This window comes from Ambystoma mexicanum, chromosome 11 (genome assembly GCF_040938575.1).
Source record: "Ambystoma mexicanum isolate Mex_15411 chromosome 11, UKY_AmexF1_1, whole genome shotgun sequence".
NCBI classification, from domain to species: Eukaryota; Metazoa; Chordata; class Amphibia; order Caudata; family Ambystomatidae; genus Ambystoma; species Ambystoma mexicanum.
In genome coordinates, this window is record NC_090934.1 from 164,194,450 (window position 1) to 164,213,717 (window position 19,268).

General features: G+C 47.5%; 1 protein-coding gene across 3 annotated transcripts in view; it reads left to right on the forward strand.

Moving 5' to 3' along the window:
• The first annotated feature begins 1,095 nt into the window (after nucleotides 1-1,095).
• NIPAL3 (NIPA like domain containing 3) overlaps nucleotides 1,096-19,268 on the forward strand; it is a 429,324-nt gene continuing 411,151 nt past the window's right edge. For 2 of the 3 annotated variants that reach the window (XM_069622701.1, XM_069622704.1), the window contains exon 1: nucleotides 1,096-1,168. The gene's annotated coding sequence lies outside the window, so the exon portion shown is untranslated. The remainder of the gene's footprint in view (nucleotides 1,169-19,268) is intronic. The other variant, XM_069622703.1, reaches the window with a different exon arrangement.

A 19,268-nucleotide genomic window follows, 5' to 3' on the forward strand; every position in this document is an offset into this window, starting at 1 on the left:
CAGGATGAGTATAGACAAAGGTTTAATACCACTTACGCTATCAAAGATGTTGTTATGTTGACGGAAGGGGACTTTGTTCTAATTAAGAATCCATGTTTTGGAGCAAAATGCACAGAGAGCAAATTCCTGGGTCCTAAAAGAGTTATGGCTATTCAAGGCAGTGTAGCCATACTTGAAGGTGGGGAATGCTGGTCTAAATCTAGACTGGTTAATAGCACTTTGAACCATTATGATGAAAACAATTTAGAGAACCACGAAGATGGAGGAATGAGTGCAGACCAGAGTATGAATGAATCACAAGTGACATTGCAATCTGATGAGAATGATCCAGTAATGTCTGGACATGCAGATAAAGTTCATTTGGACAATGCGGAACCTGGAACAGTGGGACAAAACAAAAGAGTGATAAGGATATGTGAGGGGGAAGGTGTGTTACGTTTGGGTTTATGTTAATCTTTTCATTGCCTGTTTCACTCGCTGTTCTAAATGAGCTGTTCACATTCTGAAACACGTAGTTCAGAATGTGAACACCTGAGAATGTTGAGATTCAAATGTTTTCCAGTTGAACCTACGACTTTGTTTTGTGCAGCTGTCCCTGCTGCTTGTTGTGGCATTACTTATAATAAACATATAAACAGGCGTTGGTGTCCTGCAATTACTTAACACTGTCTATCATACATTGCCCAACATTCTATCAGCATGCATTCCTGGGCAGTGAGACGCAACAAGACTAACTCATGTTACAACACACAGTCACTTTCTTCCCCCACTTGGCGCCAGTCAGCAGCTAGGAATTAAACAGACGAAACCAGGGAGTTGTTTATTGAACCCCGTTCATCAAGCAAGCGCTCCCTTCTTATCCACAGAGCCTTTGCAGCAGACCACGAGTACCGAAATCCTAATACTACCTTCAGACAGTAGCACAAATCAACTTCATCGTATCTCTGGGAAGTGGCGGCGCACCTCTCACACTCTGAATCACGCGCGTGCGCGCGCTTGCGTGCGTCATCTCAAACGCCACCGCCTCCTGCCTCTCTAGCAATCAAGCGCTAGCGTAGATCATAAATGACGTTCAATGGACCCCACCCCCTCTGTCACGTGACGTTAACTCGCAGGTCCCTTCCTCTAATGGGGACTAGCACAACATAAGAAGGACCCGACTAGACAGGTGAGTCTGGTATTGTGTGTTTCTTTTTTTAAAATGCTTATTTGTAGGGGGTACAAAAGCGAGAATAGGGGTTTAAAACTATAAACGGGCAAACTATCAAACCATTGTTTAAAAATGTACGTACGCGATAAAAGGCGAACAGGTTCAACCGGACAGACGAAAAATAAGCAGCACTTGCATACAGTACAGAAATCCCGGAATATAGTGATACGCGACAGACAGCAGAGCGGACAGCGCCGTCGAAATGCACAGGGAGAGAGAGCTTTCAGAATTGCAGTGTAAACCCACCTAGGAACAGAAATACTGCTTACAATCCCAGGATGTACAGGGACATGCCATGAACAATGGGACACCTCACACTGGTCATGATCCACCAAATTACAAATTCAAGGGCGAACACGTATATATAAATGCAGGACAACAACAGAAATACAGGATCCAAAAAGTCAACAAAACCGGGCAAAAAAAAATGTAGGAAAGAAGCGATACTTATTTGACCTGGATCTGAAAACCATGACTGGGTGTAGGAAGTCATATTGCGCGCTTTCCTGACATTTTCATTTCCACTACGTGTATTCACTATTTGCACACGCATGTGGTTATGCGAACGAGCCCATATGCTCACAATGGAACCTCTTTTAACAGGAAGCAGGCTAAATGTATCCCAAATCTCCGGGGAGCAGAGTGTAGTGTCACTTTAGGGTTATTTTGTTATTCGTTTGTTTTGGTACATTATTTTTCTCTAACACTGATCAACACACATAGGAGGAACGCCGTACGACTGCTCTTCGTATCTCTTCCCCACGCTGTCCGGTAGGCTGATTTGGCTACAAAGGTGCACACGATCGCGGCATTCCCCTTCTTCTTCGTGGTTCATTGATGGACAGTGCTTGAGGTGTACCTTGCCCTAACCCTGCGGTACTACTCCACTTAGCCCTCTGGACCACAGCATCGTTCGAGCACCAGTCGGGTAAAAGCCATCTGGCCCATCAATGCCTTGTGATATTTGATTTGAAAGTTATATTTTTACCTTAAATGTCTTATTCAGATTAGGCATTAATGCTTTTATAAATCCTTTATGTGGACCCGCACCCTTCTCTTATCCCTCCCTTGCCATGAAGCGCTTTGAAACACATTGTGTATAGGCGCTATATAAATAAACATATCATATCATTATCTGTACCACAATGACCGTTGCTTCCTAATTGCAATTTTGTGATATTTGCACCTAACTGCTCTGACGGGTACGTGTATCACTTTGATATTTTTCACCTGATATGCTTCTTTATTGCACCCTTACGATCTCAACTTCTTGATTTTGCTCTTTTGGTCCTTACTTACACCCTTGTCCTTTCTGACTCACTGTGGTAGTTGCCCAATATTGAAACCATGTGAAAGTGGCTTCTTGCTTGCACCTTGTGATATCTGCACCACAGTGACGTTTGCTCCTCAGTGCATCCTTGTGATAGATGTTCTGGAGTGCACCCCTCGATACTTGCACCACAAAGATATTTTGCTCCAGGTTGAAATGTATTTTTCTATACTCCTACCAGGCCTTTTTACACATTAAAATCTTGTAAGTACGACCCCTTTTATCTTTAGATGTGTACCATTTACGCACAGTTTGAGAGCAGAGGTCAGTGCAAAGGGTAGGGGAATAAATGGAAACCAGAACAACTCAGAAAACAGGCATTTATTCTCTGAGCTGTGCGCGCTGTCAGAAAGAAACGCACTGTGAGAATGGTTTCTTTTTGTTAAACTTCTGTTTTGTGTCTGTACATGTAAATGAGGAGAAGCATGCATGTGCATATATACACATATTTAGTTTTTTAAAACCATTTTGGGATATTAGTAATAAGATGGAAAACTTAGTTTCAATTGGGAAGGGAAAGTATGTTTTATTAGAAACAAATTAATTTGTTTGCAGTGAATGTATACTTGGATTGCGCAAACATATTTTTCAGCGTTCCAGTGTAGTGTGCATTTATCATCAAGATGCATTTAGATGGTGTGCTTATACATACAAGGTTCGAAATTGCGGATAGTTATTGAACTTCTTCTTGCAACCCGGTTTGCTTGACATCAACAGCTACCAGGAGCTACTTTTGGCTCCCCATGTCAACTGATGCCTTACAAACACACCTATGTAAATTTAACTCTGTGTTTCGGAAATCTCCAGCCCTTCCCTGAGATCTCTCGCCAGGACTGGCATTTGTACCCGGTCCAATAATTCCTCTGCATATGCAGCCGAGTACTTGTCCTCGCTCGTAAATAGGGATTGGTAGAAACATCAAAAGGCCTCAGTGAGCCCTTCCTGAGTGGTGGCTAGTTCCACAGATTCCTGCCTGATCCGTTTTGTGGCGTGCCAGGGTTGTTTCTGACGGATCAGCCAGGCCAGCCGTTGCCCCGTTTTATCCCCCTCCCTGTGACTGTATTTGCTGCCAACTCCCATCAAACTTTGGTGGGGTGTTGTGTCTCCCGATGAGAAGCCAGGGCCCCGCTAGTTCTGTACCCGTTTCCCACCCCTCCTCTACATCCTTCTCTAAAGTGGATATCACCCTTTCTAATTTTCATAGCTTCTCCTGCAATGTTTTCCTGACTCCTGTCGATTGGATATGCAGATCCCCCTGAGTGTAACCTTAAAAGCCTCCCACAAGGTCCCTTGTCCCTCCACCGACCCCTCGTTAATCTAAAAAAAACGATACTGTTTCTTATCGCAGTACCTCCCCAAACGTTGCATCCTCTAAAGTCATGACCGACAGATGTCATGAGTTATGATTTTCACTGTACTCCCTCCAGATATGTTACTAAGGGCGAGTGATCCGAAAGGACTCTTCCTAGATATGCCGTGTTACAAAACGTACAAAAGTGCTCTGCCCCCACAAAAAAAGAGCCCAGTCGTGAGTAGGACCCGTGTACACTGGAAAAATAGGAGTATCCTCGTTCTTGTCCATGCGACTCCTGACACAATTCCACCTCATCCAGGTCTCCCATAATCTTCCGCAGAGACGACGCTGCCTGCTGCTTCATCAGGCTGATTTCTTTATCAACTAGTCCTGGGAATAAAATCCATATAAACAGCTCTTCCCAGTTTCCCAGCACTAGTTGTATCACTGATGCAAAGTATTCTTTATCATCTATGTTGGGAGCATAAGAGTTGATCACACAGAGATCTCTACCTTCTAGTGCGCTTAGGAGAACCACCTTCCTCCCGATATCATTAGTCAACACCTTATGCACCTGTATGGCCACCCCTGCCGCTACCCCGATCAGAACCCCTTGCCGTACTTTGAATAGAACGTCCCTACCACCGCCGTCCTCCACCTCTTAAGCAGTGCCAGATCTTTCTGTATCATGTAGGTTTCTTGCAATAGGGCTAGCTGCCCTCCGACAGCTCAAGTCCCAATTTTCAAACGTTCACCTCCCATGTTGGATATGGTAACTATCTCTCTGTGTGTGCCTCCCTTCTTTGCACCACCACTGTTTTTGATCAACCGTCTCCATCTGCTTTGTCAACCTCAGCCAACAGGGCACACATGTCCTAACAGTCTGCTCAATCACACTCCCCAACTGGCTCCCCAACTCCCCCAACCACCCCTCCTATCACCCCCATCTCATATCCCACTCTCCGCTGTGAGAAACCTGAGGGTATTCTCCTGAGTAAATCCCGAGAATCCCTTATTCAGGTGGCCAAGGAAGAACGGACCCTCTCTTATCAAAACCCTAGGGGTAGACGAGCAGGGAAGGATCACCTCAGTAGGGGAACCCAGAGTGGTGCTTGGGGAAGTACCCCAGGTGAGACGCTGTATTGTACCAGGGAAGAGTAAGAGATCCCTAAAGCCTTTGTAGGCTGTATCACATTGGCCTCCCTTCCTTTCATTGAATATCTCTGGCTCAGATCCAACGACCCCTCCATAAACAACAAGTCCCCTAGAATCCCAAACTCTGTTACACCTAGAAATTATCTCTCCCAATCAGAATTGGCACAACGCTACTGTTCCCATAATTCCACCTTTTCCAACACAAACACTTCCATACATCACGAAAAAGACGACGGACAAACACCAAAGCCGTTTACCGGACATGTCCCAACACCAGGGCCAGGCAAAGTCAGACAGTTGACCAGAATCGCACACCCCTGACGGCCCTTTCCCTTCCCCACAGGCATCAAAGGTGGAGTACGAGAGACAATACGAGCAAGGTAGAGCGCACGACGAGGGTGCTAACTTAACACAGCAGTTCAAGAGGAGGAGAAAGACGGCGCGAACCGAGAGGGTGACAAGGAGAGGAGCTACCTTACCCTTTCCGAGCCAGGCCTGTGAAACCTCAACAGAAGGAATCGTATGACCATGAACAATAGGAAGCGTGTGTTGCAGCAGATGTCAATGGTACAGAGGGCCCTCCTCCGCTGATAACCAAGCTGGGGAGAGACACTTGCCACCGTGGTAGTGGGCTTGATTCTAGAGAGAATAAAAGCCAAGCGGTTCATCACAGCCGGTGAGTCGAGGCTAGAGCCGATAAGAAACCGAACTGTGTTGAACAAAAGTAGCAAGCTGCTAATTGAAGAATGTATAAAGAACTGTTAATATGAGAGTGAAAACCAGCTACAGAGGAGTCAGGCACCACGTGGGTGTTCACTTGGGAAACTCTGGGCGATTGCCCTATGTTGAAACTACCGTTACAAGAAAGCCTTGGGAACAGCACGAGAAGATTGTCAAAGTGGTCATACGGGGGTCTAGCAAAATCCCTTGTACAGGTCTTTGACGGGTAAATGAAGGTAAAACTAAGGGAAATGAATCATGCACTGTGTGAATTGCAGAAGTTGGCAAGAGTGAACCCGACAAAGGGATTTCCACAGTGAACTGTTTAAAAAGACATTAAGATTTGTGAATCTCACAGATGAGATTGTGTTGCGAAACCATAGTTAACCCGACGGAGGGAAGCTGATATGTTGGAAGGGTCTGAGCCCAAAAGAGTGGGCCCAGAGTTGAAAAAACCGCAACTCAACGACACATGAATATGACAAGTAAAATCTTTTGAATACAAGCCATAGTGAACCCGACGGGGGGAGGCTGATATTTCGAAAGGGTTCTAAGCCTGGACGAGGGGGACACAGGGGTGAAGCATCATCACTCTAAATACAATCAGAAAATAACTTTTGTTGGTAATTTTGAATATACAAGGCCCTCAGAAGAGAGAGACTTAAACACTGAAGGTCCTGATATCGCAAGGAACATTTTTGTGAATCCAAGCCCGGAAGAAGGGGATCCAGGTGAGAAATAATGAAATCATCACCCAGCAAGCATATGGAAAGTAACATTCGTTTTATTATTTTTGTGATACATCAGGTCATCGGAGGCAAGGGACTTTTTGTAGAAAAGAGACTTAACTACCGAAGGTCCTGATACCAGAGAGTGGAACTGTAGTCTCGTGCTGGGAAAGCTCAAGCGTGTTCTGTGCTCCAGAGTCCCGCCTTGTCCCGTGCCAAAACGTGGGGAAGGGAGACCCTGACTACTGGATCCTGACATATTATTTGTGAACACTTCTTTCTTTCCTGTGAACCCTATCTCACACTCTTTGTTCGTATTTAGCATAAGGTTTGGCAATAGGTTTTTCTTAGTATAGGTCTTTTAATTTGACAAGACTCCACTAGGACTGCCTTAATGTTTGATGGTCGTAGCTTGCTCCCATCTTAGATTTAGGTTTAGATCAGGTGTTTTTCCAACCCGCATATACAGTTTAATAAACACCCTTGTACTGTGATCACTTGTGTCTGTCTTTAGTGTTGAGTTCCTTACACTGCCCTCCCTTCCATATTCCCTAACACCTCCAACCTCTCCCTAACCAGTCCCCTAGCTGCGATGTTTCTCCAGTCCCCCTTCCCCGCGTCCCATGAGTACAGTGGCGTAGAGTCCAGCCAGTTCCACACCTCCTGTGGCGACGTGAAGAACCTGGATTTACCATGCGCGATAACATTCAATTTAGCCTGAAAAATCATGTATTTGAGATTCACTTCTCAGAGATGTTGTCTGACAGCATCATAGGCCCTCCGCTACCTTTGCACCTCCAACGTGAAGCCTGGGAAGATGTGCAGCTTTGTGTTCCCCATCTAATAGAAGCTGACCCTACGAGATTCCTGCAGAATAGTATCTCTGTCCTGAAATTTCAGTATCATGGCCACTATCATCCTCGGCGGTCCTCCCGGTGGCGGGGCCTTGCCTGGGACTCTGTGTGCCCGTTCGACTGTAAAAAGTTTTGAAAGCCCTTTTACACCAAGAGTCTTCTGGATAAGATTCTCTACAAAGTGCTTCACACTGGTTCCCTTCTCCCTTTCTGAGACCCCTATCACCCGGAAACTACAGCGTGGAGATCGACCCATTTTCTGCCCTTGGTTCCATTGTTCTAGTTGCCCCCACCAGACCGGCTATATGGTTTTTAAAATGCTGCAGGTCATCTTCCACATTACTTACTCTCTGCTCCACCGCTGTGACTCTTTCAGACATTTTCTGTAAGTACGCTCTTACCAGGGACACATCCACTCCCACTTCCTTGATGCTCCCTTTCAGGGAGGTCTTGGTGGCTTGAATGGCTTCCATTAGGGAAGCTTCCATTGGGGCTTCCAGTGTCACTCCCCCGTACCCTCCAGTGGTCGCCCCTTTTGGCCTCTGCTCCCCCCTCACATTTCTGCTGTTTTCCCTGCGTCTGTGTTTTTATCCATTTTCTGTTGGCCCTTCACCATTGTTCCAGCCTCTTGCTTGCACCTCTGGCTTCTGCCCCGCCCCCCTTTGGGAAATTCCCCTCAGCTCTTTGCAGAACTGCCACTGCACTCCTCCTGCAGGCCTCTCTTTCCAGGGGAGGTTCCCAATCTGTCAGTGCACCACTAGGTTCCCCGGCCACCACACTACAAAATTCTCCCACAGGGGGGTCTCATCCCGCTGTATCACTATGCCTCACTGAGTCCGGGAATTCCTTTCAGCTGCTTCTCCATCACCTTCAAGCCTCCTAGATTTAGGATTCCGGGCAAGTGGATCACTGTGCCAGTCTTTGGTCCTCACTTTGAACTGAGAAGCCCGATTGCCATGTTTTGCTCCACCTACACAGTCCCAATTTGTTCCGGAGGTCACCCCTGAGACCTTCCCTGCATCCTCCCATGCCCACACCAACTTGAGCGGCTCAAAAGGGGTCCTGTCCTTGGTTCCCACTCAGAGGATGTGGAGTAGGGGGGAGGGGGGGGGGCTCCAGGCTCAGAATGCTCCACCGGTCTTGGCACAGGTCAGAATCTCTATGTGGCTTGCCACACACCATGTTCCTCTCTAGGCACTTGTCTCCACCACGGCGCAACCACGTTGTATCGCCTCTCCAGTGGCGCCTCCTTGCTCTCTGTTGCCTCCCGCTGCTAGTGGGATTGCTGACTCGCTCTGTTAATGACTCCCAGGTTGCTGGAGTCGGCCTCCTCCGGTCGGCTCCTCACTGCAGTTACCAGTGCCGGGTCACCCACTCCAATGCTCTCTCCTAAGCTTGATGTAACCCCCTGACTCGCCTGGTCTCACCGCACAGGGCCGGTTGCATTCCTGGCACTTCTGCCAGCTGGGTTCTTGCTCCGCCACCACTACTCCCATGATACAGGTCACCAGGTCTCCCCTGCACCTGCAATAAGCTGTATACCGCGGCCATATTGGATCTTGGGTCTACCGCCCGCAATGGGACTCGTCGCTCACCTCAAAGAGGTTCTTACGAAGCACCCCTGCACTTTTCCAGCCGGACAAACCGTTCCTCCCAAGTTTGCAATGCTGGGGCTACACTTTGGGCAAGGTTGTGTATCCAACAATGCTCCGGCAGCTGGCCTCTTACACTCATCTTGATTGTTTACTAGGCAGCCCAGACCCTTTCTTAGGCTTTTAATATGCAGGTCCTATATCCCCTTGTAGTTACTTCTTATCCTCTCCCCGTACAGTTAACCTGACGGCAGGTAGGATTTTCACCTTCTCTGTAATTACCTATACAAGTGTTCTTCTGTTAGTTAATCACGCACTCTAATAGTCGGTTATACTTACTTACATGAAACCTATGACTCTTTTAGGGCAACCTAGTATAGGGCGATGCCACACTTCGCCCAAAGAGGAATCATAAAGACCCTGTCTCTAGGGACCCACATAGTGATCTCCATTTGTTACCCACGAGAGATAGGATGACACTAACAGAAGACACAAACCTAGTGAATGTAAAGTATGGTGATGTCATAAAAAGACATTAGCTAATGTACTCTATTCTTATTGTCTTCTGCTACACAGAATGTATATATTAAGAAAAGGATGAAATTGACTTATATGAAATCTTGCTCCTGAAGAAGGGATATCAGATCTCGGAACGCCTTGAGCTTTGAAAAAATTTTTGGTTGATATTATTGTGATTATTTTGACGATTTTGATACTTTGTTTGATAACATTATGAACTTCTGATAACTGTACTGTATAATATGAATGGAATATTGCAATAAGAATCATATAGCATTATATTAAGTAAAAACTAAATAACTGACGTCTAGGAGATAGTTTTTTCTTATACAATACAGGTGGACATTCCACTTTTTCGAATCTTTTGTCTAACTTGGATGAATATCCATAGGAATATTGTTGTTTTTTTACAAAACCTCGAGTGTGCACGTGACGCGAGTGTTCCACAGACTGTGGACACTGTTTCCTTTTGTTCTTATCTGCGGGTACCAGACCCCTTCAGGCAGGCTTCTTAAATGCAGTTCCCAGACCACTTTGTATCAGTTTCTTAAATGCAGGTCCCAGACCCCCTCACAATGTTTTCTCAAGTGTCACAGGGGTCCCTGACCAACCCATATACCTACTTTCGGGGCTCCCGGTCCTTTGGCTCCTTCTCAGGTGTCCGTTATCTTCTTGCAGCTCTTCTCGGCTGTTTCCTGTTCTCGCACTGGTTTATGAGGCTCTTCCATCCTTCTGCAGTGCTCTTATGCGCCCGGGCCTTCTGTCTTTCTCGCTCTCGGCATGATGCACTTCAGAGAAGCAGGTAGGGACTCCAGAACTCTCCCTGTTTCGTCCCGGTCTGCAGCTGCAGGCTCAGCTCTTCCTTGTGTGGGCAAGGACCTACGCTTGCAGCGCCTTGACGGACTGACAACAGTATTAGTCCCTCTTCCATCCTTCAGTTACTTGAGACTGGATAACTAGACCATGGGTTTTTGAGAGGTTGGTTAGGGTTCTGTGTATCTTCTTCGTCACAGTATTTTGAGGGGATGCGTAAGTGGGGTTGGGTCTGAGCTTCCTCATCCCAGTACTTTGAGAGAACAGCTCAGGGGAGTCAGTCCTAATCTTCCTTGTCCCAGTATACCACTGCTATAGCAGAAATACATAGAGGAACCTATAGGATTAGGGGAAATCAAGATGAGGAAAGAAAGAAAGGACGGTGAAGGTGTTTTGTACCGCCTTGGCTTCTGATTTCCTCCCTGTATCTCGGAGGGAGAATTCCTTCTCAAGAGATCCACCTTCTGTGTACCACCCCCACAGAAATGATCAGGTAGCAACTTCACCTTCCTGAACTCATGGAAAGTGTCTCCCCCTCTGAGAGCAGGGACAACATCATGAGATTCGTCACATAGTCCACCCCAAATAAGGTGCCACTCTGTCTCACTGTGAACTAAAGTAAAGTGTTGCATGACATGACGGGTAACAAACTCTTAACCTTTTTGACAACAAGGGGAAAGGCTTTTTCAATTTTAAAATATTACTTTGAACACTCCTTTCATTTACCCTTTGTTACAAACAACATTCACCTTTTATGCACAGTCTATTCTTCACCAAGACCCCTCTTGTGTAAAGCTCGGCAGTCCCAGAATTACCATTCTGGAGTTTGACCTGTCGTCCAATGTACAGACATGCCCAGGCAAATAAGCGACCATATGTTTTCATGATTGCCTGAGCAAGCCCCTTATGCAACCAACATTACATTGTGTACTAACTTACAATGTGTAATTCTTACAATTCTACAAATCTGCCTTGGAAAAACAACCTTATTATTAAAGCCCTTTTGGACATGCTCTCCTCCTCTCTTTTGCAAGGCTATGGTCCACCTAACAGGACTGACGTGCACCCATGCTTCCACAAAGCCCCCGGCTCATCTGCATCGCTCCCTCCCCTTTATTTATACCATCGATTTCCTGCATTCTCATCCTCTTATTTTCCTCTTGCTCCTTTTCTGCCCTCCGGTAGACCATAGTGTGGATGCCCCTGTTGTTTGCACAGTACACCACTCCCATGAAAAAGCCTAGGTGCTCTGAAACTACTAATGTGCTGATTTGGCACAGTTAAAAGCCTACTAACATAACAGTAGACAGCGAGTTGTGTTGTTATTCTGCCAGTACCCAGGGTAAGTAAAATTGTAATGGGCATTCAGCCTGTAGGAAAGGAAAACACTTTTTCTTTCATTGATTGAACATTGTTTTTGTCAAAAGCAACGCAAAATCAATAATTTTCTGGAAGTACCGTTTAGCCAACAATTCCTTCGCATTACACGGATATTTCATTTTTTAAGGCTCATGAACTAGGTTGGCCTCCTAAATTCTGTACACCAGGCCAGATTCTAGATATCCATCTTAACAAATTGGTGCTAAGCTGTGAGGAGAACATATTGGGTAGCTAGTGTAGTACTATAATTCTGTTACACTGACATTTAAAGGTAATAGGCTGTGTGACAGTCTCTTAGCATAAAATGGAAACTTTCACCATTACCACTCTTAAGATGGAACATTTAAAAACATTGTGTTCAGAGAGAGGATTACCCTCTGGAGTGACATTTTATCTGATACAGAGATTAATGGATCACCAGGAATCTAGAATTATTCCTTTGCCTGTGACTAGTGATACAGTTAATGGTGGGGCAGGGCCTAGCACTAGCAATGGTCTTGTGGTAACTACTTGCATTCAGTACACAGATGATGAAGAGGAGAGGGTGTCTGAAACTTGTATCACTACTTCTGAAGTTTTGTTTGAACTGAAGAAGAAGAAACTTGGGCTCAAAGAAAAGGAACTTAAGTTTGACAAGGCTAAATTAGAGTTTGATAGGGTGGAAAAACAGAAGGACAGAACATTCCAGATGCAGTTGGCTACACCCCAGGGGTCTCAAGGCTCCTACAGAGGGTTTGGAAGTGGCTCTAGGTCATCCTCCCATCCAAGAATTTCTAAGATTGAGCAGGTATGATGAGGATGATGACACAGCTGTAGTGCCATTGTGAAGTTGACTAAGGCTGGCAGAAAAGACTTCGAGAATTTGAGAATGGCTCTGCTCCTGAATTTGGGAAAAGCCCAGTACCTTTAGAGATCTTGAGACCACAAAAAGAAAAAAGGTAATGCTTTGGTGTTAATCACGATCCACACTCATCCCTACCTCCTGGGGCCTGACGCGTGTATCCCCACTGGAAAAATCCTCAAGATGTCCTGTGGAGTCTGGGTAAACTGTGCACCCTAATCCTGCAGCGCCGCCTGACTCATTCTCACGCCATCATGACGGCATGCAATGACGTTGATGCTAGCTGTACCAATAAGTTATCACGTCAGTTACCCTGGTAACGTGCCACGGTCCAACCACCTTGTTGTGACCGCACCATTCCATAGTAGGTTGTCAAGTTAGTAGGAGAGCGTGTGTCTCAATGCTCTCTGTGACCTTTTTCCCAGCTGGTGTCTCTCCTTGCCTCTTTTCTGCCCCCTTTTCCTTCTGTTGCCAGTCTTGTGCTGCCTCCTTCCTGTTACCCTCCACACTGCCTTCCTTCACTTTCAGCCTTCCTTCTCCAGCTTGGCAAACCTTACCCATCTGTTTCCTGCCCTTATGCTTTGTCCATGGCCTGTTGCATTGTCTTCCATTCTTACTTTTCTTCTCTGTATCCAGTCTGACCCCCTGGACCTGCCGCGGTCCTCTGTTTAAACAATTGGAATGCGGGCTTGGGTTGCACGTATCATAAACGCCTCCCAATTCATTGCTTGCGCTGTTTCCTCACCATCTAAATCCTGAGAGGCACGTCCGTGACGTGGAGAGTCCGGCCCTGAAACCCCCCCCCTCTCCTCCTCTCCCCCCTGGGTTGTGTACACTCACAAGGAGGGAAAGAGTTGGGTTCTTTCCCTCACCAAATCGGCTAACTTGGGCTCATCCCGGAGGTGAGCCAGCCACCATCAAGGCTTTTAGGTATTGCGCGCCTGCAGGACCTTGTACTTGACATTGGGTTACATTTGTGAATGGCTATTTGAAAAACTTGTGTGGTTGGGCTGAAGGCATAGAGTAACCACTTTTGAAGGTATGATTAACCTTGTCATGCTTGAACTTATTTTTGCCTCTTGTTCCCCTGAGCTGAGCAGAAATTGCCAGATTCAAAGGAGTTGTATCCTAATAAGTTGGCCATTGCTGCTGACATAGTGTCCCATAAGTGCAAACCTGCTTCTGGTAAGCACGGCTAGTGGGAAAAAGCAAAACGCAAGTGGGCGGGCATTCTGAAAAATATTCCCATAAGCTCACAAAAAGTTTAATAAGGGGGTAAATCATAGGACCATGAAAAGGGTAGTGGAACTCTCCATCCCAAGCAAGAAGGTGGACACGATAGGCCTCCCTACATACCAAGACCCAGTGAATCTTGTGTAACCTGTGGAGCAATTGGAGCAAGTGACCCCATGAAGGGGATCCCAGATAAAATGTTAAGACATTGGGGTGGGGGTAGGTGTTGGGGGGGTACATTCTGTGAATCTGGCACTTCCTTATGAAGAGAAAGAGAGATCGCACAGGAGCATCCTTCTCTTCAGACTCCTTACCCAGTGGCATTTGATTATTTTGTCATTTATATAGCGCGTATAACCCAGCGGCATCTAGGCTCTTTTTCTTAAGAAAGTGGTTACTTACACCGGTAGTAGGTTACAGTTGATTACATAAGTAGTTTTACTTGAAAAGGTGGTTACAGTGGTTACTAGGCGACATGGGTTTGTGTGCAAAATTTGGAAAGCCTCACCTCATGGTACAGGGTGCTACGTTAAACTATGCAGATACAGGTAGGTAAAATGCGACATAGGTTCGCGTGCACAATTTGGAAAGCCTCGCCTCATGGTTCAGGGTGCTACATCAAAATATGCAGATGTAGGTAAAAAGTGACAACGGTTTGGGTACACAATTTGGAAAGCCTCGCCTCATGGTACTGGGTGCTACATCAAATATGCGGTTGTAAGTGGGTGGGAAACAAGCAGGGGGCAAGCTGGTGATAGGGAGTACAACATTAAGGCAGCCTGCACAGACAGGAGATAGGGCGAGGAGAATGGAGGTGTAGTTAGGATGAGTCGGATAACGCTGATGTGCTGATGGGTTAGGGACACTAGGGGAGAAAAGACATGGGGGAGTGCAAGCAAGCAGAGGAGCGACAGAACCACAGGAAGGATGGATGAGGGCACAAGGCCGTCACTAGGCATAGACATGGTTGCCGTTACCAGAAGGGCAAGTTAAAAATAATGCGTGGAAGATGGCTGCCGGCGCAGGGAGATGCACTTGAGTCTCGCTCCTGCTGGGCCGCACTGAAGCACTACACTAAGCACCGATTCCGAGGGTACCCACTCCAAAAACTGCAGCCGATTCTATCCAGAGGCTGCCGGCACTGCAGAAAAGGGAAATCGCCTCCAGTAAGTGAACGGAGGCAGCGCCCCTCTGAGGTCGCAGCTCGTCCCACACGGCTAGGGTGAATGAGGAGGCTGTGACTGGGACCCCCGTAGCAGAGGACACGGATCGGCATGATAGTGAAGCAGCATGCACCCCAACAGGGCTGTGGGGATCCAGTGGCCGGCCGTGAAGGTGCCCTGCTTAAAGGCACAGCAGGCCGCGCACACACAACGCACGATCTGCCCCTCCCCCACCGAGAAAAGCGCGGACTGCGCCGAAGAGGAGGGCGACAGAAGGTGCAGAGGAACCCGAGGCAGGGACCCCAGCAACGTGGCTTACCACAAAAAGAAGCAACACACAGCACTTCGGGGCTAAGGAGACTGCGCTCCCGCTCTGGCGCCACGGACGGGGCCAGGAACACTGCAGAGAAGCCCGGGCCGAGGGAGCAGCGCACTGCCCCCAGGTCTGGAGAGACTCCAGTGACAGGCTCAGGCGGAGCCACAGGTGAGAGGCTCCCCCCTGGTCCCCCTTGGCCCCCCCCCGCAAAGAAGAGACAGGAGTACCTAATTGGGGTGGGAGACAACCACGCCGTATAACCACATAAGGCCACATAGGCCACGAATCAACAGGGGAAAGACCGCACCTACTCCAGTCACCGAACCCTCAAGCAGAGGAGGGGCAGTGCTGATAAGAGGGGAAGAGCTAGACAAAGACTCTACCACCAGACCCACTATCAGCAGAGTGGTTTCTCAAAGCCACGGGCCCCCAGGAGGCTGGAGGGAACTTAAGCCCTTCATAGGACAGAAGGCACTAAAACCAAAAAGGCTTACCATCAAGCAGGCCCACCCCATCAAAACAGAAAGTGGCCAGCAGAGGTACTATCTCGAAGGCACAACACAGTCGCCCCATAAAGGAGCGGAAGAAACCAAGCAAGATCATCACAACACAGGGGCAATGTTCGAGGCAAAGGGAAAGGGGGCGCGACCCTACAGGATCCACAATCGGCCAAACAAGACTCGAGCATACTACAAATGTGGTCGTCAGATACCCCGGTACCGCCAGGGGAAGGACACAGGAAGACCCCACTACTGACTCCATCCCCCACAAAACATGCAACTTACCCCTGTCAAGGGATGACATGCACGCCTGGTTCGTGGAGCTGCAGGACAAATTCATGTCGAGAGTACAGGACCAATTTGCCTCAATGAGGAACGACATGAAGCGGGTAGTCCAAGAGCTGAAACTAGATGTAGCCAAATTGGAAGAAAGGACTGACACCCTTGAGAGAATTGTACAAAATGTAGAAGAAGAAGCACTGCAGAACAGCAAAACACAAGAGCACTTAGTGCGATTAGCCCACAACCTAGAAATCCAATGCGAGGACTTAGAAAATAGGCCCCGCAGATCTAATATCCGCATTAAAAATATGCCTGAGACCGTTATGGATAAGGATCTTAAGAATGCGGTACATGAAGTGTTCAGAGACATAATTGAAGCACAAGAAGCGGACATCATAGGGTATGACCGAGTACACAGAGTGGGCCCGAAAAGAACAGGCGCCCCCGGGGAAAGACCTAGAGACGTGCTGGTAGCTCGCTCCTCGTATCCACAGAAAGAACATATCCTAAGGAGAGCGAGGCAGGTAGACCACATAAGGATGAACAGGGTGGACATTCAGCTATACCAAGACCTGGCATCGGTGACCCTTCTAAAGAGGAGAGAAATGGGCCCACTGATAAGGGAGCTGGTCACAAAAGAAATAAGGTACTAATGGACATTCCCATTTGGTCTGCTATTCGAGTCGGAAGGAAAGCAAAGGAGAGTGACAACCTGTGAAGAAGGGCTCCAAATAACGGACATACAAGCAGAGGAGGCAGTAAGCAGGGGCACCAAGGCAAAGGGGGAACAGCAAAAAAGGCAGAGAGGTTGGGAAGTGGCTCGGCAGAATAAGAAACAAAATGGAAGGGGAAACACCAAGCCGGCAACAGTAGAGTAGAGGAAACACCCATGCAAGGCGACGAAAGGGGGCAGTCTCCATCCGCAGGAACCTGGAGAGGTACTCAATGAAGAACTTGGAAATTTGCAACTCCTAGCGGCCCAGCTGGGGATCAGGAACGGACACACAGTAAGGTCTGAGGAAGATGCAGGGTTTAGGACTCAAAGTTCAACCCGAGTCCACAGAGGGCAGGGAGCGATAGGCACAAAGCCCTAGCATCCATAGGTACCCAGGCCCTTCTTGGAATCAGAGTTGGTTTTGTGTTTAAAGTTGGGGGGAAGTTAGGGAGTTCAAGGGGTGGGGGGGAGGGCTACTCCGGAAGATAGTTGGGATAACTGCACTCTGGTTCATATGGCATCCAGTCTGGGCTAGACGACATGGGGAAGATTAGAATATTAACTTTAAATGTAAGGGGCCTGAACTCCCCTGTGAAGAGGAAAAAAGTAGAGCATATGCTCAGGAGGGAGAAGGCGGACATCCTGCTACTCCAGAAAAGACACATAAGAGCCCAGGATAGAAGGAAGGTATGTCTCCGAGGGTACAATGTATTGGCACAATCAAATGCAACGGAAAAAAGAGCGGGGGTAATGATAGCAATAACGGGGGGAGTGGACGCAACACTCTTAGACAAACAGACAGACAGGGAAGAGAGGTTCGCGTTTGCCAATATTAGGCTAGACCGCACCAGGCTCACACTGTTAGCACCAGGCTCACACTGGCATCAATATACGCACCAAACAGGGGCCAAGATGGTTTCCTGCGGAATACGATGGGGAGATTGGAGGGGTTTGCGAAGGGAGAGATAATACTAGGGAGCGATATGAATATGGCATGGCACCCACGATTAGACAGGAGCGCGGGGGGACCCCAAAGGCAGGGCGCTCCGTCAAAGCATCTCAAGCAAAAGATGGATCAGATGGCGCTGTGCGATGCATGAAGGGAACTAAAGGGTCAAAACAATGGCTTCACGTATTACTCGCATGCACACAATACGATGTAGAGAATAGATTACTTCTGGATGTCGGTGGGGATGATGGGCAAGGTTCAAGGAATGGAATTGGGTCCCATCACACTGTCGAATCATGCCCCGCTATGGCTGGACATATTGACCCCAGGGAAGGGGGGAGAGCTCTGGTGGTGGAGGCTACCGCAGGATCTTCTCTTAGACCCGGTGATGGGAGATGCAATAAGCGACAAAATAGTAGAGTATTTTGAACAAAACGACACAGGGGACGTCCCACTGGTAACAGTATGGGAGGCGTTCAAGGCAGTAATCCGGGGACATATGATAGCTCTGAAAGCCACCAGGGACAAACGGAGGTATGGCTGGGAAAGAGAACTGGAAAAGAAACTCAGATATACGGGAGGAGCTATTGACTCACCCCTCCAGAAGCCTTAAGAAGGCGATGAGACATGCGCAAGGGCAATTGGAACTGCTCCTCAACAAAAAGGCAGAAAAATCCCTCCTCTATCTCAAGCAAAGACACTATATCAAAGCCAAAACGGCAGACAAATACCTAGCAAGACAACTCGCCGCAAAACAAAAGTCACTGACCATTCTGAACATTAAAAACTCACAAGGAGAGACACAAACACGCACCAATGATACAGGGGAGGCATTTCAGGCATTCTATCAAAAATTGTATGCGACAGAGCACCGAGACGAGGGTGACCAAGACAGATTCCTGCAATCTCTCCCTATCCCAAAAATATCTTAGGAAGACAAATTGGCATTGGAAACCCAGATCACGGAAGAAGTGAAGAAGGCAATAGCAGGAATCCGATATAACAAGGCACCAGGCCCAGATGGCTTCACGGCCCCTTTTATAAAAAATATGCAGACATCCTCACCCCAATTCTAACTGGACTATTAAACACCTTCAAAGAAAGCAGAAATGTAACCCCGTATATGAATGAAGCAAAGGTCCTGGTGTTCCACAAACCTGTCAAAGTCCCCTCTCGCCCCAACTCAAACCGTCCAATAGCACTGATAAACCTGGACTCTAAGATTTACACGAGAGTCCTGGCCGCTAGGCTATCCCCGTTACTGTCCTCCTTAATAAACCCAGATCAATCAGGCTTTATCCCGGGCAGGCAAACGCACGATAATCTAAGAAGACTAATACATTTTAATAGAATAAGTTGGCATTACACACACGCCAGCAATACTACTCTCACTAGACGCCGAAAAGGGTTTTGACCGGGTGGAATGGTCCATTCTATTTAAAACCCTAGAGCACATGGGATTAGCGGACCACTACATAAACATGGTCAAAGCCAACTACACACCCCCATTGGTAAGAATAGCGATTAATGGGGAAGTCACAGAAAGGGTAAGGATTACCAGGGGAACAAAACGGGGATGCCTGCTATCCCCCCTCCTATATGCGATCTTTCTGGAGCCGCTACTAATCAAAATAAGGGAAACTTTCCAAATAAGGGGGATAGAGATGGCAGGCC